Source organism: Corvus kubaryi, unplaced genomic scaffold (assembly GCF_017639235.1).
Source record: "Corvus kubaryi isolate FWS band 111438036 unplaced genomic scaffold, C.kubaryi_AGA036_p1.0 37397, whole genome shotgun sequence".
Lineage (NCBI taxonomy): Eukaryota > Metazoa > Chordata > Aves > Passeriformes > Corvidae > Corvus > Corvus kubaryi.
The window spans coordinates 10,572,299-10,596,509 of NW_024581136.1; the positions used below are offsets into that span (position 1 = coordinate 10,572,299).

Consider the following 24,211-nt stretch of genomic DNA (forward strand, 5'->3'; position numbering starts at 1 on the left):
TGTTGCTGCCTGTTTTGAGCTTCCCCTCCCCCCTCCCAAAGACATGTGCTCATAGCTCCTTTGTTCCAAGCGCGGGCAAAACCAAATGTAACTCAGACTCTTCAGCAGTGTCTGATTGGCCGCTCACCCCGGGTCCACCCCCAGTCATCCCCTTTCCCCTTCTCCGAATAAAAGATGGTCGAGGGGAGGCAAACGCTCTCTCTCAGCTCAGCTACTTTCCTGTAAACATCTCTGGTCGTCTGTCTCATTTGAAGGCTTCTAACTGCAGGGAATTGAGCGAGCAGGGAGCTATATTTCTCCCTCTTTGCTTCTGCTGATGGTATTTGCTCTGCAGCTGATTCAGGTACCGATTTTAGAGCTACTAAAGTGCTAGATTGCCCGTGCTACCTCTCAAGGCTGCTCGAGGCTTTCTAAGGCATTGAAATACAAGCGCTAGCCGGTATAAAGCTGAAAAGATACCTTCTGCAGAGAGGTACTTAAAAAACTTATGTAGTCCAGCCATTTGCTTGAGATAGGTGCATGCCAGATATTTATTATATATGTTTTTAAAATCCTCCTGAGGAGAATCCTGAATTCCCAAAGGAAAATGTCCTTGAAGTTGGGCATTATTTTTCCTGATACCTAGATAAACATTTTTACATGCTACTAACCAGTGGCTATACTCTGATTCCTCATCAGCTTTCTTTTTATATATCAGCCTGCATCTGAACTGTGTTTTCAGCTCCCCTCTGTGTTTTCAATTCTAGCTTGAGAAAGCCAACTGTTTTCAGTCCTCCCTCCTAGACCAGACCTTCCAGAGTAATTTTCTTTTTCTCTTGCCTCCTGTCCCTGCCCCAGCTCTGCTGGGTGTGTGTTTCACTTGGTTCCACTTTCCCCAAAGCATAGACTTGGCATTTCTTGCTGCTGGTGTCCTGCAGTGGGAATGCCAGGACTGATGTTGTTGTGAGATAGGCTGTTTGCAAGAGCAGCCCACATTCTTCAAGTTATTCTAGCCCTTATATTGCTGCAGAAATCAGATCATTTGCTGGGCAGGTGTGGCCTTTGTGTTCGTAGGTGTAAGGCTGAGTTAACTCTGTGCAGGGCTAAAGAGGAGAGTGCTTGTGAAAGGGCTCTTCCTGCTGAGGGAGGCTCTTCCTTCTGTCACAGGCACAGGCCGGGGGGATGCTGCCTACCCAAGAACTCTGACAGCATGTGCAGATGTTTTGGAGACAATGGGATGGACAAAGCCAGCATTTCCTGTCAGAGAAGGTTCCTTTGCTGAGGAAGTTGGTTTCAGAGCCAAAAGAGCAAGAGCAGAAGAGCCCCGTGGGTGATTTTTGTGGTGTTTTTTCAGAGGAGATGCTGATTTAATGCTTCCTGTTGTTCACTGGGATTCTCCAGTTCCCAGTGCAGGAGAGTTCATGGTGCTGAGCCTTTGCATAAGGGTGTGCAGTGCAATGGCCACACGTGCTCCCCAAGCCAGCAGATGTGGGAGATGCTGAGTGCTGCTGCCTGTCAGTCAGGCTGGAAAACGCTGCCAGATTCATGAGGAGGGGTCTGGAGAGTGGGGGCAGAACTGCAGAGTATTGCTCTGCAAGCAGATGGCATTCAGGGAGCCTCCTGCCCTGCTGGGAGCTGGTGAACAGGATAAGGTCATAGCAGGGGGTCTGAGCCAGCTCCACAGCAGCTCCATAGCTCCATGAAGCTGCAACTACTGATGAAGACAATAGTTCCTTAGTGTTTTACTTATAAGCAAATTCCCCTGCACTGGATAATGAATTATCAGATCCAGACAGAGGAAGTCTCTCATAATTCTCTTCCTCTGAGGTAACTCAGATTCTTTGTGAATTAACTTGTTTTACAAACTATAAGCACAGGATACAAAAACAGTGGTTAAGAATCTCCTCCAAGTAGTACTCCAGTAGATGGAAAGTTAATATAGGTCAGACAGCTGTGCCAAATCCCAGTTACCCAAACTGGGTAGCAGACTTTCTGCTTTCCTATATCCCTTCATATGCTGTGTGATGTAAGCATCAATAAGCAGCTCAACACGTGTGTCTATTGCAATCATGTCAATGGATAAAGCCACACAGAATGTGTGCTCCTTGGGCTAAAGTTGTCTTTGGAGAACTGGAGATGTGTTTTTCACCTTTCCCCTCTCACTCTGTTATCTCCAAAGAGAGCTGATAACCTTCTTACTTGCCATAAACTGCTGATAGACAATAGCAGACCAGTCTGTGAGTGAGCTGTCACTGAGCAGGGTCATCCTACACCATTGCAAAAGTGACAAGTGTTTGATACCATTTGTTTTTTCCCTTTTCCTTTTTCCCTTTTCCAATTTCCATCCTATGATGAAGTTTAAGTTCACTTGTTCCTGGCTGATCACATTTTGTCAGCCTTCCCAGCAGCAAGTAGTGTTTGGCAGAGTAATGCTGAGAGTGCATGGACCAAAAATTATAAATACCTTCAAATTTAGGTTGAATGCTCCAAATTTCATTTTTTTATAGGGGAAAAAGGATTGCTTCATGTTACAGAAGGGAAGTGGAAGAAGTGGAGAAAATCAAATGCTTCAAGCAAGGTCTTGTCCAGGAATGGAATCCAAACAAATGCTGTCAGCTTGTGGCCTGTACAGACAGAGGCAATTTGGGAAGGGGACGTGAGCTCGGCACTGTATTCCTGTGTCCGGGTACTTGGCTCTGCTGCTGGTGGAGGATGGGGAGAAGGGGCCAGTGATAGCTTGAAGATGCTCTTTCCAAAATGAGGAAGCGTCCTCAAAATGAGGAATTAGATGACAAGGACCCTGCACCCTGATCAGGTGAAGGAGGAGATGGGAGGTGTGGGTGTTCTCCATAGGTGACCTCTGTGAGTGGTGATAAGTGCTGGGAAGGAGGGTGCATGCAGGGGGTCCAATCTGGAAAGTGCTTTTCCTGTAAATTCTGCATTGTGATGAAACCTAGGTGGGAGGGGAGGTAGTGTGTGTGACATTTATCCTGCAGAGTTTTGGGATGCTCCAAGGTTATTCTGGAGTGTTGTCTACCTGGATTTATCGCTTCAGTGTAACCACCAAAGTTCTCCCCAAGTGCACCCCTGTGTCTCACCTGTGAAATGAGGCTTGTAGCCATGGATAAATTCATTATATTTGGAAATTTTCATCATACATACATATTAAAAAAGGCCGGACACAAACCTGCATGAAATTCTAGGTGAGAACTGTTAGACATTTTAGTAGGAGATGAGCAGTGATTTAGGGGAGAGTTGATAGCAGGGATTATGGAAGAGTTGAACTGTTATGTTTCTGCTTTGTTAATTGAAAAAATATCCTGGGGAGAAAAAAAAAAAACAACGCAGTACATTTCTGTCAGGAGCTGGACACCAATGTTTAAATACCCGTTTTGGTTTTGCCCTGTGGTGTGAGAGAGGAACCCCATTCAGCAATATATTCTGATTAATGTGTCAGTTCCCTTCTCTGGAACACAGAGATCAAAGGTTTTTAGAAAATTCTTCCTTCCCACACAGAGGGCTATTCCTAGTATTGTTTTTGGAACTGGGCTTACCAGAAGTTTTCCAGGAACAAAATTTCAAATCTCAGTGCTCCATGGGCCATCTACTTAATTTAATTTTTTTTTTCTTTTTTTTTCCTTATACATGAGACATTTTGGAGCCTGTACGTAACCAGCCAGTCGTGTTGACTGATTCTGGCGTGTCGCAGAACGAGCACCTTGTAGCCTGAACCAGATGTGGGGAGGCTAATGAGGTGTCTGTAACCTGAGTGTGAAAACCTGAAGCTGCAGCAAAAATTTGGAATTTGATACCTCTTGAGGTAATGGAAATTAGTGCTTTAGGCAGAAGAGAGAGTGCAGATTTGGGGTAAAGTGCTATTAAAGGCAGTGAAGCAGTACATGAATTAGAAATGAGGGATGTTACTTTGAGAATTGAATAGTTTCTAGAAAGTGAGGTCCCTGAAAAAGCTTTCATGATACATCTTTATATTTGGTTATTTTTAAGTGCTGAGAAAACACAGCTTGCAAACATGGAGTTTAAATCCATAATCCACTTTTACCTGGAGCATGATTTCCTCTGTTGCACTGAGAGCCAGAGCAGTGCTGATGGGGATTGTGGTCCAAGTCCCTGCACAGGGTCTGGAGCTCAGGAGCAGGCCATGAGTGGTGACACAGCCACTTCTCCCCACTAGTCACACACAGATGGAAAAGGGGGCGTTAGGGAAGGAGACCCTTTTGGAAGCTACCGTGGGATGCTGGATTTTCTTCTGCCTTGGCAGGAGCAAGGAAACTCAAATTTCCAGCTGTGTGCAGTCCCTTCAGACCACTGTCACTCATTTTGACATGCTTGGACCTCCAGCCCCATAGCTCAGAACTGTTAGTGACAGTATTTTTCTCTTCACTTGGCCTTTTGACAGCTCCCCTGGAATGTGAAAGCCTGTTGGGCAGCACAAGTAGCAGGGGCAGAACCAGCCAGTCTCATTAGCTGGAGACGTGGCTTTGCCTTCACCTTTCTGGTTCTGGATCCTTGAAATGCAGATTGTGGGGCACATCCCACCATCCCTGGATAACTGGGAGTCTGTGTGCCATCTTCTCAGAGCTAAGGCAGGTCTCCTCCCATGCTCCCAGTTCCCATTGCCTCCCTGGGAACTGAACCCAAGGAGTGGTACCAGATGGGGCTGGTGGAGCTCAGGACATGCAGTGCATGCTGTTGCCCATGTTGGTGAAATCAGGGCTATCCTGTGACGTGGTTTTTGATCTGGAACTTGCTATTTGGTGTTCCCAGTGGTTTCAGGCTGTAAAGATCTTCCTGGTCTCTGGGCTGGGATTCCTTCATACTTGCAGCATAACATGGGTGTTGTGGGCTGGAGTGGGGAGAAACTGTTTGTGCCTGTCCCGGGGCTGCCAAACTCCCCGCAGGTATGCGAAGCTGCACTTAAATTAGAATGCAGAATTTTTGTGGTGGCATTATCCTAAAGTACCAAGGAATGTTTTTATCACCTCTTGGAAAACCCACATAGCTTGGGGTATCTTGCTAGCACCCAGGCATTGCATGTGTCACAACTATCTAGACAGATAGAAATAACTACTTTAAATCATCCTCCTTACTTTAGGGCTTTTGCTTTCCTTTGGGAGAGGGCTCTTCGCTCATAAACCTTTGGGAAACTTCGTATGTTTGTTTTTGTCTTGTGTCTGTTTGGCACGTTGTAGCAAAATGATGTGATTGACCTTTAGGGTTACAGATGAAGCCTCGTTTCCCATCCTTGTTAATTTAGGATAGCTGGAGGAAAATCTCAGAAGCATTGAGATAGACTTTACAGATGAAAGCAGAAGCTGAATGGCTTGAAGAGGTTCAGCACTCTGGAAATTTGTAAATATTCAGCTGAGAAGAGCGGAGCATATGTGGGATTTACTGGGTGTCCTTGGCAACCTTCGCCTGTTCATTGGAGCAGAGCAGAAATAGCCATTATTTAAAAAAAAAAAAAAAAAGCAAAACAACAAACCAGTAAATATGTTTAAATTTTGCTTGAGGCTTCCCTGAGCACACAGATTAGGTGGCCTTGCTCTTAGGTCCCAGTGAAAGCCAAAGGCACGGAGAGGAGGCAAAGGGGGCACAGAGCAGAGCCGTGCTGGCGCTGCTGTTCCATGTGGCTGCATCCTGGTGGATCGCAGCCGCAGCCCTGGCGCCTTGGACCGCATCCTCCAAGCACTGCTTGCTCTGCAGCTGCTCAGCGCTGTCTGTGGGAGAGCTGCTCAGCATTTTTCTCAGGGATCTTGGAACGTGTTTTCAGCACCACGTGGATCACATGAAGCCCCTGGTTCCTGCTGGAGCGAAGAGGGAAGCTAGGTCCAATTCCCTGTCCGTGTGATGGAAACCTCCCCATCCCTGTTATCTGCCAGGCCCCTCCCAAGGAGTTTTTGAGAAGGGAACGGCAATCTCTGAATTCGGCTCCAAAGGACTGTGGAGAGCCAGCCTCTCTCCTGTGCAATCTGCTGTAATAAACATCAGCCCAGAACCTGCGGGACAGATGGATAAATCCTCCAAGACCGTGCTGAGAGGGGCCACTCCACGTCACCGCGTGGCTCCGTTAGCACAACACTGAATATTCAGTGAGGTTGTTCCTGTTAAGTGTCCTGGGCTTTGGTTTAACCATCAGACAAACCCCTGCTTCGTGCAGCATCCCTGTCTGCTCGCTCAGCCCCGAGGAAGTCGAGGCTCTAATGGAGCGAAGCCGCAGCAATTCACCGCGAGGCGTTGGGGTAATTACTGACAAGGCTGTTTACATATCAAGTTCCCTCGTTGTCAAGCACTGATTTGGCACTTTGTACACAGCTGCCTGTTCAATGCTGAAGCCAGCCTTTTCCCAAGCTCGGCTGTGAGAGAACCGCTTAAAAATGTGTTGCTTAATTGCTGTTGCTTAATTAACGGTAAGAGCATGCCAGCTCTGCATCCTGGCTTCGCCAGAGAAGGGAGGCAAGCAAAACTGGGAGGGGAAAGCTCAGAGGAAGCCTGGAGCACAGTGGGTTTGTGCAGGTTTTAATGATCTGCCAAATGCTGCTGAACCTTTTCACTGGACTGCAAAAACTGTTACAAATTTTTCTTCTTTCTCCTGTCCCTTCTTCCCCACATGGAGCCAAATCTGCGAGCCAGCAGCTTGGTGTGGTATGGCTTGGAAGGGAAGGTTTTAGGCTTAACAAGTCACAGAATCACAGAATATTCTGAGTTGGAAGGGACCTACAAGGATTATTGAGTCCAACTCTGACATGAATGGCCTGTCCTGGAGGTTTGTTTCTGGCTATCCCTATGTTTGCTTTGAGTGTGTGGAGAGTGGGTGTCCTGTGGTTGCCAGAATCTGGGGCAACCCATCAGCGTGGAGCAGTGCAGCACCAGCAGAGCTGCCAGAAGGGGCTGAAAGCAGAGTGGTTGTGTTTGCTTACTGCTGTGCACTCAGATGTCTCTGCACCCATGGGGTAGACAAGCCTGGTGCTTCACCAGTCTGACTCTTTGACTCTAATTTCACGGGGTTTTTTTTGGTTGTTGGTTTTTTTGGGGGGTTTTTTGGTTTTTTTGTTTGTTTTGTTCTGTCGGGTTTTTGTTGGTTTGTTTTTTTTTTTTTTGGTAATATTTTACTACCTTGCACTTCTGGACTTGGACTTACAGAGGTAAGAAAGGCTTGCATAATCTCTTCCTGTGCAAGGGTCCTCTCGTGGGGAGCTGGAGGCTGAGCAGCACTGGCCTGGCTGGCCTCACTGGTGGGAAGTGCAAACAGGAAGGTGTTGATGTTCAGACTCAGTCACCAGCTCCCAGCCAGCCTGTTTTTAGCATTAACTGTCTGCTGCAGTGGAAAAGCCACGTTCAAGCAGACTATCCCTCTGTGGGTCTTGGATGACAGTGGCATGGGTGAAGGAGTGAATGAGTGGGTGTTCCCTTTTGCTGCCTGCAGATGGGTATGTGCAGCTCCTGCCCTTGGAGTTCAGAGAGGGGTTTAGATCCATCTGCAGAAGTGCACTGAGCCTCTGCCATGGTTAAATGGCTGTTCAGACTTGGAAGGAAGGAGTGGAACATAAGATCAAAGGTAGATGGATGAGGCTGTGGGTCTCAGACATCTGCTAAGTGCATTGCAGCTGGCTGTGCTGCAACATTAAATTCCTAATGCCTCTTGCAGAAGAGAATTCCCATTGCCTGCGTTACATGGCAGCCCAAATACACAGCCTGTGCTGTGCTGCAATAGGGTTTAATTTTTTTCCAGACCGGCTTTTAATCCACTTACTTTTCAATAGGCCTTTTTGAACACAAATGAATGCAATTAAATGTGTGTTTCCCAGTTGGATGAAGGCAAGGTAGAGGAAGGCATATGGCCTGGAAGGGAACACAAAGACTTTGGAACAAGCTGCTGTGAGGTGCTCCTGTGTGGTTTTTGGAGTTCATGAGCATCCAGTGAGGAAGATGCCAGGGAAAAGGTGGCTTATACCCATATGAATTGCCTTGAGCAGAATCCTCCTGTTTGTTGTAGAAGTGCGTGGGACTCGTCAGGGGAAGTGGTGAGGAAATTAATGTCTTTGGGATCTCAGTTATTGCTATGTAGGAGTGTGAACATGCTGTGCTGTTGCTGTAGATCTGTTGCAGCTGTGTCATCTGATGAGGTGCTGAGCAAAGAGCTCTTCAGGCCAAGGGGTATTGGTGTCATTCAGTGTTTTGCAGGATTTGGTGCACCAGAGTAACTTATGAGGGACCTCAGAGTGTGTGTGCATGTGGAAGGGAGCATCTGGGTATGATACAGGTCAAATTTAATTCTCACACTACTGTGAAGGCAATTTTTTATTTCTTGTTGAAGTGTGGAGTAGACTGAACTGGACCAATGGAAATTCCCTCAAGTCTTTTGACTGGTGTGACAGTGGAGTTCAATGCCTGCCTGTGATCAGATAAAACCTGAAGCTTGCTACACGGTCTGAGGAAAAGGAGTCCCACAAATCTGTCCATAAGTTTGAGTTGCTTAAAAGGACTTCCTGGGATTGAATCTTTGGTTTGCTTGCCCATCATTTTGCCAGGTGACGTGAGATGTAGTTTCAGTGCCTGAGTTCAGTGCTTTCAGAACTAGACTGAAGATTTTTTTGATGAAAATCCTCTTCAAGCTTTAAAGGGAAAAGCTGTGGTTTACTATCAAATCTTCTCCCCAGCACAAGGTTTGTCCCAAAAGTGCTCTCAGAATGCTCCCACTCTTGCTGGCACCAGATCAGTTTGACACTGGCAGGAGGCTCAGGGTGCTACTGGGAGCAGATCAGTGACCACCATCCTGTGCCTGGGGAAGGTAGCATGGGGTCAGGGTCAGCTGCTGGAAGGGAAGGTAGCCTGAAGGTTAAGGGATGCAGAGCATCACTTTTGTTTCAGCTGCAAGGTCTGTAGCATCTCCCATCAGTGGAACTGGGAGAAGGGGCAGGAGCGATGTTTTGGAGGTTTTGGTGGTGTGGGGTGTAGCTGTCCTGCTCCTTCCCTCCCCATGGCAGCTCAGTGGGGACAGGAGCCATGCTCAAAGCAGTTTGCTCACCCCCACGGTGACAGCAGGAGCATCAGTGCTGTGTGTGGAGATGGAGCACAGCTGCTTGGAGCGGGTGACAGATGAGAGAGCTGCTGCCATGGCCTCCTCAGGCCTCTCGGCAGCGATCCCAGAGCCGCTGCCTCAAAGCTGCAAGGGGGGAACAAGGTCTGGGGAGGGGGTGCAGGGAAGCCAAGGACCCACGAGCTGGGGCAGGGTGACCTCTGAGCTGTCTTGTTCCCTCAGTGAGGGCAGCAGGGCAGGGAGGGGAGTCAGTGTTTCCAGTCTTGGCTTTTACACTTTATTGTTGCTGCTTTCAGCAAATTGCTTTGGCTGGAGGAGCTGTGGGGGGTTGCAGACAATGGCTGCTCACATTTTCCAGCTGTCAGATGCTTAATGACATTAACTCCCCAGCCTCCTGGTTTTTTTTACTGATTTAATTTATTTTCTTCTCTCTGGCACAGCCAGATGAAGTGCTTCCAGCAGCCAGATAGACTAAATCCTGGCCTCCAGCAGCACTGCCCTTCCCCTCTCAGGGACCCTGCTCTGCCAGGCTGCCCTCCCGCAGCAAAGGGGTTTCTTGCTTATTGGAAGCAAAGTGCCAAACATCTGAGGTGCAGTGGGGATCCCTGGACTTTACCTTCCCTGCAGGAGCTGTAAATGTGCATTAACCTGATGGGTGTGTGAGAGGGAAGTGTCTCCTCCTTAAGAGCAAGGAAATAATTCGTTTTGTGTATGGAAAAGGCATCTATTCTCTGCACAGACTGCTGAAGGCAGCAAAAGCCACGGGGTCTGAGCATCCCAGAGAAGGGGAGGGTGCAGGGGTTTGCCAACTCCATGGCCCTGCTCACCCACAGCCACCAGTGTCCCTGCCTTTGACCCTTTGAAGGCCCTTCCTGCAAAGGCTGGCAGGTTCCCATCGCTCTGTGTCAGTCGCTGGGCTGCAAGGTCAGTGGAGCCCTGGGCAGGGTGAGGCTTGAGCCTCACACCCTGGTGTCTCCAGTCATTTTCTTGAGCTCTGCTGTGCTGGTTTTGGGTTGAAGGACAGCTGAGCTGGGAACTGTGCTAAGCCTTGCTGCAGCCCAATTTGTTCAGTTATTTTTGTGAATTAACAGATAATTTGCATTCAGCTTTTCCTGGGGGTAAGGGTGATCGGGGAGAAGACAGCACAAAGAGAGAAAAGGAAAAACACCTTTGAACTCTGTCCAGCGGCTTGAATTCTGGAGCTGAGGAGCATCGCACCACTTCTAAACTGATCCTTTCCACCTAGCTTTGACTCCAGGCATACAGTTTGCCCTTGTTATAATATATGCATTATATATAAGTGCATGCAGGTCTGCAGACAGCTGGCATGCTGTCACAACATGCTGCTGCCATGTGTGAGCATGCCTGTGCGTTTAGATGATAAGAGCTGTAATGCTTGAGGAAGCTTTGGCCTGGGAACATCCTGAAGACTTACAGTGCCTTTATGGCCCACTGTGGGGTGTACCTGCTAGGTGTGTGCTCTCATATGCATTCTGCTTCCCTCCCATCATGTGCTCTGGATTCTGCACAGGATCTGCACGAAAAAAGAAAAAAAAGTTCATTAAGTCATTTGGGAACACTCTAGAGAGTTTCAGTAAGTTGCTTCAATTATTCTTTGGTATTCCTGCTGGTTATTTTCTTTTTTTCTTTTATAATGCCATAGCAGTAGACCGTCACAAAAAGTCAGTGCTTTAGTTTATAAATCAGTGTACAGGCATGTTAGCAAACCCTTCCTGCCCCACAGAGCCCAGGCTCTGTCTGGGCTGTGGGTTGGTGGAGTGTGAGGGACCCAGCATGGGACAGCCACAGCACCAAAGTCGGGCAAGGTCTAAGCTGTCATTCTGTGTAGCAGCAAGGAGATGTCCTCTCCAGGTTTTGATTTAAGAGCTGAGAGCCTGTGGGTCAGGCTGTTGAGCCAAAATTCATAATTGGAGTTAAATGCCAGCAAAAGCGTCTTTTCTCCCCTTTGCACTGAAGGAAATGCACTTTAATGGTTCTCAGAGGTAGCAAGTGAGGATGTTCTTCCCCCAGCCATCAGAGTGGGCAGTGGGGCCATCTGGCTCACGTTTCCCAGGGGCTTGCTTTAGCTTGCAGACACTTGCCAATTTACCAGCAGTGCAAAGGCAGGACTGTGGGAGGATTCCTATGGGATGGAGAGTAGGAGTTGATAGCTTGTACCTCCCAGACCTCCCAATGTGCAAGAGAAAAACTCAAGTATTAAGGGCATTTGAGGGTTGTCATTCATGCAGACCTGACATTATTCCAGTCCACTTCACCCGAGGCTTCTCCTTTTTGCACCGTTTCATTTTCTGCTTCACTGCCAATGAAAGCAATATGCTATTTTGATATTATTAGTGGTGGAAAGCCTCATCAGCCCTTTTCTTTCCTTGACAATATCTGCCCTGCCTGCCTGAGAGCTGATCCACCCTGCCCTGCCAGTCACGCAGCAGGATTTCCCAAGGGCTGTGGCACAGCATCCTCCTCCCTTTCTTGATGTTTTTCCCATTTACCAGGCACCGAGGGCTGTGGGAAAAAGTCAGGCTGACTTTTTCATCCTCCTTGCTCTGAACTGACACATACTGAAGTCATTAACTTGGCTATCAAATCTCAGCTGTGGGCTGAAACTTGGCAAAGAAGGTTTTGGGGCAAAGTGTGTGTGGGACAGGATGTAGTAGAGCTTCCTGTAGGAAGCCACCTGGATCAGGGACATAAGCAAGAGGGGTCATCATCACCATGCCTTCAGATTTCTTCACAGCAATGGGATTTATGGGCAGGGCACTCATCCTAGTTCAGATTTCTTTCACCAGTATTTGTGGGCTTGTGGTTCATGCTGATCTGCTGTACTTCTGACCCCTTCTTGCCAGCTAAACACATGGTTGAGTCTTGTTAGGGTCATTCATTACAGCAGTCAAGGTACAGTAATAGAAATATGGCTTTCTCCCTGGGAAGCTTCAGAAGTGCCCCTCTCCCCATCTGCAGATTTGGTATTACCATCCAAGAAAGCTGTGGAGTTAGGCTGTTAAGAAGCAGGCAAACCTGGAGCACCTGGTTTGGGGCCACTTCACCTGGGGCTGTATTTTGAGCTCCCCTTAGCACTAGGAGATTTGCCATTGACTGTCATGGCTGTAAGTTTTGATATTTTCCTGCACCTGTGTGTGAGCCCAGAACCATGGAGCCTTACACGCAGTAGCTGGGGAAATACTTGGGGCGTGCATTACTTCTTCTACTGTTCTACAGCAGAAGGTAGGGAGGGAAACCCACCCAGCACCAGTGTGGTTGGCTGCACCCCATGAAGTGTGGTGACTCACCCATACAGGGCATTGGCCTGCCTGCTGTGGTCAAATGCTGGAGAGGGCGTTTCCCTCTGGTAGAAGAAGGGACAGAGCCCACCTGTGTGTCAGTGCAGCACCACACCGTGCCCTGACACCTCTCACACTTTGCACACCCTGCTTCCCTGCTGGATGCAAGTAAGGAGAGCTGAGGAGGATATTCTTTCATTTTGTTTCACCGGCTTTCTAATTTGGTCTGCCTGTCACTTCCTTGCTCCAAAACTACTTATTTGGCAGGGTTGGGAGTGTGAGTCATGGCTGTGGCCCAGGATCCTGCCTCCTGCTCTGGCCAGCAGCACTGCAGCTGGGGCAGAGCAGATCTGCTGCTGCTGCTCCAGTGTGCCTGCTTGCTGCAGGGCATGGAGGCACTAACCTGGGGCAGGGGAGAGTGTAAATTAATAGGTTAATGGGCGAAACCACTTGTCTGATGTCTGAGCCCAAACGGTTTCCTAATGTACTGCTTTCCAAGGAGAGGGTTGTGTGCATTCACTTGGTAACTTCAGCAAACTTCTCCCAGAGGCAGGCTCACTCTCAAAAGAAAAAGTTGGTGGGAGATGCATCTCCACAGAGCCTGTCTCTAGTATCATGGGCTGGGAGATGAAACTGGATTCTAAAAGGAGATATTCCTTAGAGATTGAATGGGCTTTGCAGAATTTGTGCTGAATAGGGGTAGCCTTTCCATCAGGCTTGTAGGGGACACAGGTTTTGTTCTTTCTGCTGGTATCTGTCTGTGTGACTTGTGCTGGACCCACTGCTGGAAGAAGAAATGCAGTTCCAGTTGGCAACACAATGAGTACAAGGTTTCCTGGAGATATCCCTTCTGGTTTCCATCCTGGCAGGACCCTGTGGGCCAGTCTTCAAGGATTTGGCTCTTGCACCCCACTGCTGAAAAATGCAGAGAATGTAGATATGCAGACCCTTAGAAAAACTGCCCAGCAATTTTGTTGGTGAAAATGCCAGTACCTGCTTCTGGTAAGAAAGGCAGGGAGAGAGGAAAGGAGCAATATTTTGTTTCTGGTGCATAATGTTAAAAGCAAACAAAAAGCTCCTCTTAGGGATAAAAGAGACTCTCAGAAGTGCTGTAGCCTGCTTGAGACATGCAGAACTTTGTCCACAACCTTGAGGACTTCCAGGCCAGCTTCAAGCATCGCGTGTGTTGGCCAGACAATGAACCCTTTGAACACACTTTGGGTCAGAGTACTGTTTTCTTGGAGGGGGAAAGGGAAGGGAGGCTGATGCTTTGGTCTTGTATCAGCAGCCATCTGTGGTGAGCCGCAGATGCTTTCGGTGGATGGCAGGGCTGGCTGTGGCTTCTCTGTGCAGGCTGCTTCTTGAGGCACTGAATCCACAGCAGTGGATCTGCTGCAGAACCATTGGTGTGCAAGACTTGAAGTGCCTCTGCCCTAGCTCTGTGCTTTCAAAGAGAGCTTTTAAACTAACGTGGGAGCCTGTGAAATTATCCTGCTGCGATGTGTCAGCTGTTGACACAGCAACATGACAGTATGTCAACACTTATTTCCTGCTTGAGGGATCATAAAGCCTTTTTCCATGGTTTGGGCCCATCTGCTTTCCAAAAGTGAAAGTTTATTTTATCTCTCTCACCCTCATTGTTCTCCTCTTCCAGACTTGGCCTCTGGTGCCTTTCCTGAACCTTGCTCATGAGCTCTCTGGGGTGAGGTGAGAGAAGGAATTACCCACCTTCTCCTACATGTTTGGGGCTGCACTGGCCCTGCTCTGAGACATCTCTGTGGATCACTGTCATCTGCTGACAAAGAAGACTATTCTGTGCAGTTAATGGGTACCTAAGTCTGACCCCTTTGCCTGAACAGCCTGGGACCAGAAATGTCACCAGGCCAGCTGACCTGTTGGTTGGTTGACCTGCTCTATTGAGCATGAGACAAAAGTGAGTGATATGGCACATGAGAAACAGCAGTTGCTTTGCAGCACTGGTTTGAGCATCCAGGCATGGTGGGAAGCCCTCAGCCCATACCTGAAGGGGAGTTTGAATCTCTATTGCAGTGGGAAGCCCACACTGTCCTGGGCAAACCAAGGGGTGCAGCTCTTGAGACTTTGGCCCTCCCTGGTGCTTCACTCAGAGCATCTCTTTTTTCCAGGAGTCTTAAGCTGCTACTGCTGTTGTTGGTCTGGTATAAAATCCAGCCCAGGGTTTATGGAGCTTGTTGTCTCTCCTGCCCCATCACAGACAGAGCTTTTGCTGCTGCATCTGTCCCATAAAGCAGAGCCTTTTCCCCTTGCCAGGGCAGGGACAGGCCTGTGCGCTGGGAATCGGACATATGGGCGGTCTCATGGTAAATCCTTTGGAGAGCTGCTGAAGGAGCTTGGCTCAGGTCTCGTGTCAAGTAGGATGAGAGAGGGGAACGCCTCCAGCTTGTTTGTGGTCTGGCAGCCAGAGAACTTTCTGCTGCTGTCACTGGAAACCAGGGTTCTTTTTTACATTTACGTCATTCCTGGAACGTTTCTGCTGCGAGTGCCTGTGCCACAGCCCGGCACCGTGAGCGCTCCAGAGCATCTTGCTCCAGGGAAGTGCTCCCCAAGAGCAGGAGGGGAGGGATGCTGTCGTCATAGGAAGCCCCTGTAAATAATAACCCAGAGAGCTGAATGCAGCACTGGTGCTAACTGTGCAAGTCTGCCCATGGCGCCGTTTGCCAAGTCACCACTTAGGTCATGCAGATTTTATTCTGTGCCCCAGATTTATTTTGGATGGAAAGCCACGTGTTTACAGTGAAGTTACACCTGCAGGGATTTATGTTTTGAATTAGCTTCAGCAATGACCAAAACACATTTGTCAAAAGTTCTGCATAGTTGTACTTTTTAAAGCACAAATCTTTCCTTTTTTTTTTCTTTTTTTGGTAGTGTTAGAAGGATGCTCTGCTTTTTTAACAGTAGTCTGATCTGGGAGCAGATGAATGTTTTTCCAACAGCTTCTTGAAATGAACAGCTGTTGTGCACTAAGTCAAACAGAAGGGTTTTGTGGAAACTAAGTCCAAAGTGATTATTTTTAAAACCAAAATTAGATGCGGTATTATGGTTAGGTGCACGTGCCAGAGACTGAGTAAATGTAACAATAGGCTTGTGATTTAGTCTTCACCCTATTTAATCCGTCAGTAGTTGGCTGTAAATCTCTGTTTAGAACGGAAATGTTGGGAAGTGCTGCAGCTCCTGTGCTCTCCAGCCCAGGATGCTCTGAGCTATTGTTAGAGGTGCGTGGTGGCAGATCCTTCTCACTGGCTGTGATGGGATTTCTCAGGGCTTGTAGTTTCCTCTCAGGGGTTTGGGGTGGGTCACATAGGATGTCATTACATCCTGCCTGCCTTGCTGCCCTCTGTGACTTTCTGTCTTTGCCTGTCTCAGTTGTCACCCTGGATTGTATTTAACCAAGTTAAAGGATCTTTGTGAACCAGATGATGATTAGTATCCTTACCAGAAGTTTTGTTAAAATACTTAGCTATATTTTCTTTTAAAAATCCCTGCACTGACATATCTGTTTCATCACGCATTCTCTTTACTGTGCCAGGGAAAACCAGACCTGGTACCAGTGAGAGAGAGACCGGTTCGGTTCTGCTGCTCCAGGCCAGGAAAAATTTAGTGGCGTGAAGTCTGCTAGATGGCAGACTTCCTCTGCCTTCATCCATGTCATGTGCTGCCATTGAAGCTGCTAACAGGTTTTATTTTCTAAATAAATAAATTTTTTTAAGGGTTCCTGAGTTTGCTGATTGGGTTTTCAACAAAATGGAAACATTTGCAGAAAGCAAAATGGTGAATCAACATCTGGCAATTACCTCAGCCACTATATTTTTTGTTCTTTCTTGTGGATAAATGCAAAAAAGAATTTAAGTGAAGTCTTTGTGCACATAAAACCCTCACTGTCCAAGCATGATTGATTAGGGACGCTTGCTGTTTCCCTAATTCTCTTTCTTAATCTTGGCATCATCCACATTTTCCATCTTAGCTATTTCCACTGGAGATGAAACGCTTCTTTGCAGAGGGGCAGGAGACACCCACCCACGTCGGAGGCTCCTCAGACAAACGGGTCAGTGTTCCCTGCAATCACGGGGGGAGCAGGAAGCCACCCCCTGGCCACAGCTCAGGGCAGCAAAGCCATAGAGAGCCTGACCCTATTTGACTTCTCTTTTCTAGATCTCAGTCTCTATAAACAGCTTTATATGGTATTTGCCTTTCAAAGAGGAACCAGGGTGTGGATGGGAACGATGACAAAGAGCCACTTATAAGGACTGAGTGAGCTCTTACAGGAGTCCAGTGCATAATTTTCAGATCAACAGAAAAATCTTGCAATGTCCTAAGCCCTGACATGTCATCTGAGGTATTTAAATGTTGTCATTCAGCCTCCCAGCAGTTAGGGCCAAAAGGTTTGTGCTCCTGTTTAACAGGGAAACTGAGTCATGGGGGTACTTGGTGCCTGGCAGAAGAATTCCCAGTAAATCAGAACCAGAGCCAGCAATTGGAAAACACTGGCTTCTCAGGGAGCATGACTTCAGCTGTGTCCTCAGCAAGGGCAGACAGCTCCTCATTTTTTGCATAGTGGAGCACAGCTTTGCCCCAGACAGCAGGTACCGTCTCTCATGGTGCCAGGGTGATGTCAGTGCTGGGGCTGCAGCGGGGACACAGAGTGTGCCAGTGCCGTGAGTGACAACAGCCTGTGCATCCTGTGCATCCCTGGGGGACACACCGCTCCCCAGGAATCCTGCTGCATTCCTGCCCGGCTCCCCACGGGCTCTGGGCTGCAGATCATCCTGCAGCAGCTGGCAGGGCTCCCTCTGTGGAGGGCTGCCATCCCTCCCTGGAGCTGCACCAAGCAGCTGCTTTCCCCATCTCAGGCAGGCAGAGCAACGCAAGCAGTGATGGAATAAACACCTGTGCCATGCCTCAAGTGACATGTGCATCCTTCAGGATGTTGCTTCCTGGTGCTGGTTGAGAACTGAGAAACTGAGGAGCCGGTGCTTGGGTAAGAGACCAGCAAAGGTCATCCATCACCACAGATGCTTTTAAGCCCTTGATGTGAAGAAGGTTGTGGAGGAGTGTGTCTGTACAGGGTTTCCAGCAAGCAGGGCCACAAGGGTGTCAGAGGTTGAACACTGTATGTCTTTAAGTTCCTCCAGGCTGTGGCTGGCATCCAGCCTGGCTCTATCCATATCTGCCCCCAGTGCAGGAATCTGTGCAGACCAAGTGCCCAGTCTGTGCACTGCTCTTGCCCAGGGTAGTGGTCTGTGTCTTATTTCCAGCTTGTGGCTGTGAGGAAGAAGGGTGAAGGTACACACCTGTAGGAGAGCACCCAGAGTCAGAAATGTGGGATGTGGCGCTGGTCAGCCCTTTGCAGAGGGCACATCTCTTGGCTGCTTTCAAGGACAGACATGTGCCCACTTCCTCTTGGGTCACTCACTCCTTTGGCCACATGTGAACCGGTCCAACTGGGAGCTGACACATCCCACATTCATTCTACTAATTCTTGTGAAAGGAAAGCCGCACCACTGGGAGGACCCACTCCGCCTTTCTGTAAGCTCTTTACCAAGCCAGGATAACAGGATTAGTGAGAGTGCCTGGAAGCCTCAGTCAGAGGAAGCACAACTCCTTAGCTCAAGTCTCCTCACCTTTGTTCTCCAAGCAGGTTTGCCATAAGTCGCTCCCATTGGATGCAGATGTTTGGCAACCCTCTGGAATGGGCAGCAGCTCCTGGGCAGCTCACAGGGTAAAAGTGACACTGCTGCAGCAGCAGATCTTGTGATTTGGTGCTAATGACTCTATAACTCCATTACTGTGCATTTGTAGGCGGCTTTTTATACACTAATTAACCCACAGTTTGATTTGATGGTGATACTCTGGGCTCTATTATGAGTGGGCAATTGTAACTCAACGTCCCAGTGGGCCCCATGGCACAAAGGAGGGGTTTGAAAGCACCGCTCTGTGTGCAGCACATTTGGCAAAGGCTCCTTCATCCCACCGCTGGATCGAATGTCCTGGATCGAATGTCCTGATAACGGGATGGAGCTGTGAGGGCCTGTTTGACTCCTTCGAGGAATGGCATTAGGAACCGGCAGCCCCGAGGTCTGGTTCTGATTTGCTGTGAGACATCAGACTCCTTACCTGCAATTCAGGGAAAATAATACCTCTTTGCAGGGGCCTCGCAGCATTCAGCTAAGATTAATAAGGGAGGGAGGGGAGATGAAATATCTGTGGCATTTTGTTGTTATTATTAATGATGTAGAGTGAAGCCAGAGCATCTCTGTGAATGATCACTGCATTTTCCTCTTGAGATCTGGCTGTGTTTCTTCCCTCCCCTACCCTCTACTAATCAGAGCAAAGTTAAACATTGTAGTAGAAGGGCTCAGAAACCAGCATTTCTCAGTGTCTGAAGAAAAAGCGGCACGTTTCCTGGGGTAATTAGGTCCAGGCTCTCAGGAAATGAAGGCTGTCTAGCTGATAAGTGTTTAGTAACGATTACCAAGCCAAGGCTGGGGAAAGCAAGCAAAGTGTTTTCATTTCAGAAGCAGCAAATCCAGCTGAGACTTGTGGTGTGTGTCATGTATGGAGGCAATTGTCCAAGTGGTATGTGGCCTTGCCTACTGGAGCATGAGCCAAATCTGCCCTGGTGTAACTCCGCAGGAGCCTCTGGAGCTGCACCAAGAGCCTGAACAGCAGAGCACACTTCTCCATACAGTGCCCCGGGGCTGTCAGAGGTGTCAGTCTGGGGTCTTGGTGTTACTCTTCTCTCAAAGCCAGCAATTCCTCTCTCAAATTAGTAACAGTGCTCATCATGCTGGGGGAGCCGGAGGAGGGTAAAAGTCACATTTGCAAGGGTAGAGTTACACCTTCTCCAGATGAAATACACGTTTCTTTAGTGGTGCTGGGTAAACGGAACGTGGCAATGCCTGAAGGTGGGTTCTTCAGCATGCTTTTGTTCCGTGTGTCAGCTCTTATGAAAGGGAACCTCTCCTCCGGAAACTTCAGGGTCAGATTTTGCAGAGAACGTGTCTGGCAGTTGCTCTGCTGTGAAGTCAGTGTAGTCCATCCCATGCCAGCATACTCATCCTGTCAACAACCCTTGAGACCCAGTGTGCTCTCAGTGTTCTGGATGAGAGGGTGGGTTGTGGACCCCTTCCCCTGCCCTGTTTCGTGTCCCTTCATTTCAGAAGATGCATTTTGGTGGGAAGCCCTATCCCTGTTTATTCAGAAGGGTTTGAGTTTTACGAACATTGAGCATTGGAGGAACCTGAGGAGATTTGCAGTGCTGCTGCAATGCCTCTTGCTTTCCTGAGGAGTCAACATGTGCTTTGCAGTAACTTCCACCTTTTCTGAAAACTCTAACATAGCCTAGTGGTAGGTCTTTCTCAACCACACATGTACTCTGGTGAAAATAATACACTGATGTCTTAAAATCTCCTAAACCCCTTATTTATTGCAGCCTGTATAAATGAGTTCTAGAAAGGATTACACAACTCCATGGAGGACAGATCCATCAGTGGCTTTTAAGCACAGTGGTCCAGAGGCAGATCCTGGTTCAGGAAGCCTGTAAGCTGCTGGACATTGCAGGCAATGCCCTGTGTGTGAGGGTGAATGTGTTCCCGCCATGTCCTTGTGCCTTCCCACTGCTGTGGGAAGATTCCTGGGATACTTGAACCTTTGGACTGAACTTGGCAGCCCATACAGGTAGTATCCCTGGCGAGTCCTCTCCTTTGCTTTTCAGACCAACCAAGATTAAATTGCAGAACTATGGATATGTTTTCACTTCTTTCCTTGTACTCTCTCCCTTCCTCTGCAAACTCTCTGCTGCCAGTGCAGTGCCCTGATGCTGGCCCTGTAGTGGTGAATCAGCACAGAAATTTCTTTTCAAATATGGCAGTTTTCTGCAAACCCAACTAAGGCATAAGCTGAGTTTGCTTCCCCTTGGTGTCAGTCAGTTCCCCTCACAGTGAGCAAAGCCTACCCCCAATCTGCAGGTCTTCTTTAGACTTTTCAAAATGCTTGAATTGGAATCCGATGATTATTTAATCAGATCTTCAGTGCCCTAATGTCCATCACCATCATGATGGTTTCCATGAATTCAGCAGCTGTGAGGCATGATTCGCTGGTTTATGACTTGAGCCCTTGAAAAGGTATTCAAGAAACATTGTGTCTGGAAAAAACGTGAATTAAAACCATTTCCTTGAAGACTGTCAAGGGTTTTGGGTGAGGGAGCGATGCATAGATATGCTGTGAGTCTGTTTTCCCATTGAAATTTATGGTTTGTTTGCTTCTCCCTTTGCTGCCCCATCACAGGTCAGGGCAGGGAGAGATAACTTCTTCCTCAGATAGCACAGTCCTGTTTGCAGCTACCCTCAGGGCTCTGCACTCTGCTTTTCAAACTAAAGCTCTGGTGCTAACACCATAAACTGACCATGGTCACTGTGCGAATCAGTCAGCACCTTCTTCAGGAGAGGACTTTTCAGGCTGGCACAGGCTGTAAACCCGTTGACAAAATTCCATTTACATCATAAAAGGGCTGCAAAAAACAAGGATCATTTATCACCAGGTCGCTGTGGCTTCCTGGCTCCGGGATGGTCATGGAAAACCATGTGTGTACTGAGGAGGGCGTATTCTAGGGACACACGTAGCTGTTTGGATGTTGTTAAGTAGCAGCAGACAAGCAAATGCATTTGCACAGGAAACTTTGGCTCCCAAAGGGCATTCAACAGCTCATCATGTCTGACTCTTCTAAGAGGTGCTGAGCCATTGCTAAACCGTAGAAAGGGAGGAAAGTTCCTGCTGTAAGAATTTTTCTGCTTGTCTCAGATTTTTCTGTCGTGTTTTTCTTAAGTGTTTTAGTAATTATTTCTATAGAGATACCAGTGTGGAGACAGCTGGGTTAGGAGTCTGACCTAGTTATCAATCGGGGCAGTTTGATTAGCTGCAATGTCCAGGGAGGCAGGATGCTGGAGAAAATTCACATCTAAACTGAAAAGCTGCTTTTAACTGCCTGCCAAGTTTGTTTAGTTCTGATTTTCCCCTAAAAGCATGAGACCCTCTTCCCCTGATAGCAAAGGCCTCCCTTGCTCCTTGCCAGTGTCTTCAGCAAGATTCACCTTTCTTCTCCCAGGTATTTCCGTGACTCTGGGGACTGCCTGCCTCTCTGTTATCAGTCAGTATATCAGATTAAAAGCTCATTATTTGTCTAACAGGCAGTGGCCTGCAGGAGTGCTGGTGGTCCCTGGGGAGGGGATAGTCACATCCTGCTTGTTCCCAGCTGCTCAATTTCATTAGCCTAAAATGCCTGGGCTAATCTTTGATACTTTCCAGGTGAGCAGAGACTCAAGCTGCCACAGGGATGTTGTAACAACAGGAGGAAGGACATGCAAGAAAAAATTCTGCTGTGGAAAGCCTGTTTGGTTTTATACTGTCCACCTTTTGTTGCACTGATAGTTGTCATTAGTCTGTGAGTGTATTGCTTCTCCCATGCTACTCATCTCCAAGGGCACTGGTTAATTACCTGACCAAGGAAAACTCTGGGGTGTAGGAGCTTCATGGGTAACCATCCTCACACATTCCTGAGGGCTGAATACATCCCACGTTTTCCTCATTGAAAATACTGTTTCACACACAACTCAGCTGCTCTCAGAGTATTTTGGACAGAACTGAGTGTCTACATAGGACAAAATGCAACTCAGAGTGTGTTTCACAATCAGTCAGCTCGAAGGTTCAGTAAACACAAACACATTTACCACTGCTTGCTGTGCAGATGAATCCTGCAATGCTTCAGTGTGTTGGAAATTTGTACGGGAAGGGTCCTTCCCGCTGGGAAGTGGTTTTGCTGTGAGTAATGCCCTGCTCCTTGTGCAGGATTTGTTACACAAGTGTGCACTGAAACGTATAAAGCATAGCCAGGAACGTGTGGAAATCTTCATTCTTACATGCCTGGGAACAGTTCAGGAGGAGCATGTCAGAGAGGGAAGGAAGGGAGAATGTAAGTGTCAATCTAATTCGCTGTCTCGATGCAAAATGGCCCTTTCAGACAGGGTTATCCAGTCAGTCTGCTCAGCATGGACTCATGCACACATAAAATAATGCCAGCATGGCTCAAGTGAGAGATTCGTTAAGAAATATGATTTCTGTCTTGATTATTTAAAATAATTTTTTCCATGAAGAATATTGAAGTGGTGTGTTCAGTTTGATTTTAAATTTCCAAGTATCTCCCACTTTCTGGAGAATAATTCATCATCTAATCAGCTCTTTTGACCATGTACCTACCAATCCAGCTATGTTTGTGTCTTGAAAATTGCTTGTTGGAATACCAAAAAAACTCCAAACCTTTTCTAAATTTCCTTTCTCAGGAGAGATTTTCCCTGTGCCAATTGTCCAAATTTGTTCTGTTTTGGATTTGGTCTACCAGAGTGAGTTGTAGGGAGCAGCACACAAGCTGGGGTGGTCTAAGAGGAACTGTCCAAAGCAGGCTACAGGTTGTCTTCATTTTGAAAATGAAAAAGACCTCTGAAAAGATACATGTGGAGTCTCCAGGAGTGCATCATTATTGCCCCTCATCACAGCAGTAGCAGGGATAGGAGTCAACCCTGTTTATCTTGAGTTGGAAGACAAGAAACTGGTGAAAAGTTTGGAGAGCAGGGGATGGTGTGGTACAGAACTTAGAGACAGCCTCACACCTTTGGCTCTTGGTACCTATTCCCTGCACTTGATTAAGGTCCTTTCCTGCCGTGTACTTGCCTCGCTCTCTGATTTTGGTGGTTTTGTGGGGCCAGTGGGTGCCATGGTGGGCTGCAAACAGCTCAAGGATCATTCTGCAAATATGTGACCCATCAGCAGAGGAAAAATTTCCTGATTAATTTCTCAGGAGAATTTCTTCCTTCTTATTTGCAATAATAAAATAGTTGAGGCAAGGTCAGATGCTATTTATAGCCATCTCACTGCTGCTTGCTCCTACTCGCCTGGGCAGTAAGCTCTGCACAGACACAACGAGATTAATCCTTCATGACACTGAACCTTTTATTTCCCTTGTTGTGCTTGCAGACTCCAGAGCCTCCTTCCTCTGCAGAGTCCAGTGCACTAAGCCTTCAATACAACACAGCAGCAGTGGAGCCATGGAAAAGTTTAGAAAAACATTATCTGTTCAGCAAACCAGGGATTGTCTGCGAGGTTGGAGACTTTGGTTTCTAGGTCAGCTGAATGGTTTGAAATTTTTCATCACAAGCTCCATGCCAAGCTCATACACTGTGGAATTAACTGAGGTCATGTGCAGGTAGGTCCAGTCCTGGCATGGCAAGAAATGCTGAGCACTCTGACATATTTTCCAGTATATAAACCTTACTTCATTTCCCCTCAAAAACAAAAGTTTTAATTGAAGCTATATCTTATGTGATGAAGAGACCTTAATATAGAAGCAGGTTCGATAGGACAGTCTAACACAGAATGCATGACAGCTGCCAATAATCTGATATTAAGTTTAATGCAAGGGGAACTCATTATGAAAAATAGTCTGAGGTCTTGGTTATATCACACCTGTGACCTCTCATCTCAGGCAGTCAGAATTGGTTTGATTTGGCTACATTCTCTCTAAAATCCTCTGACTTTTGCACCTCTTTCATCCTTGTTTTTGCTGTAAAAAGCTCAGGGTGAGCTGGGAGCAGCTGAATACCTGTAGTTGCTCTGGCTACAGCTGCTTCTCCCCATAAGCTTCAGTGTGTCAGTGCTCAACACAAGCAAAGTGATGGTGGGAGGGCAGCCCTGGCTGCGTGAGCTGATTGTACAGCTGTGCAGTGCTTGTCTCACTGGCACCCTGCCTGTTCCACTTCCTTATCCCCACTGCCAAGCTCCAGAGAGCAAA

At 47.7% G+C, this 24,211-nt stretch overlaps 1 protein-coding gene across 2 annotated transcripts in view; it reads left to right on the plus strand.

Moving 5' to 3' along the window:
• P3H2 (prolyl 3-hydroxylase 2) overlaps nucleotides 1-24,211 on the plus strand; it is a 65,419-nt gene that overhangs the window by 20,678 nt on the left and 20,530 nt on the right. The window contains exon 1 of one of the 2 annotated variants that reach the window (XM_042042256.1): nucleotides 23,432-23,626. The exons of the other annotated variant lie outside the window; for it this stretch is intronic. The gene's annotated coding sequence lies outside the window, so the exon portion shown is untranslated. Of the gene's footprint in view, nucleotides 1-23,431; nucleotides 23,627-24,211 lie in introns of those variants that run through there. 2 annotated transcript variants of the gene reach the window in all.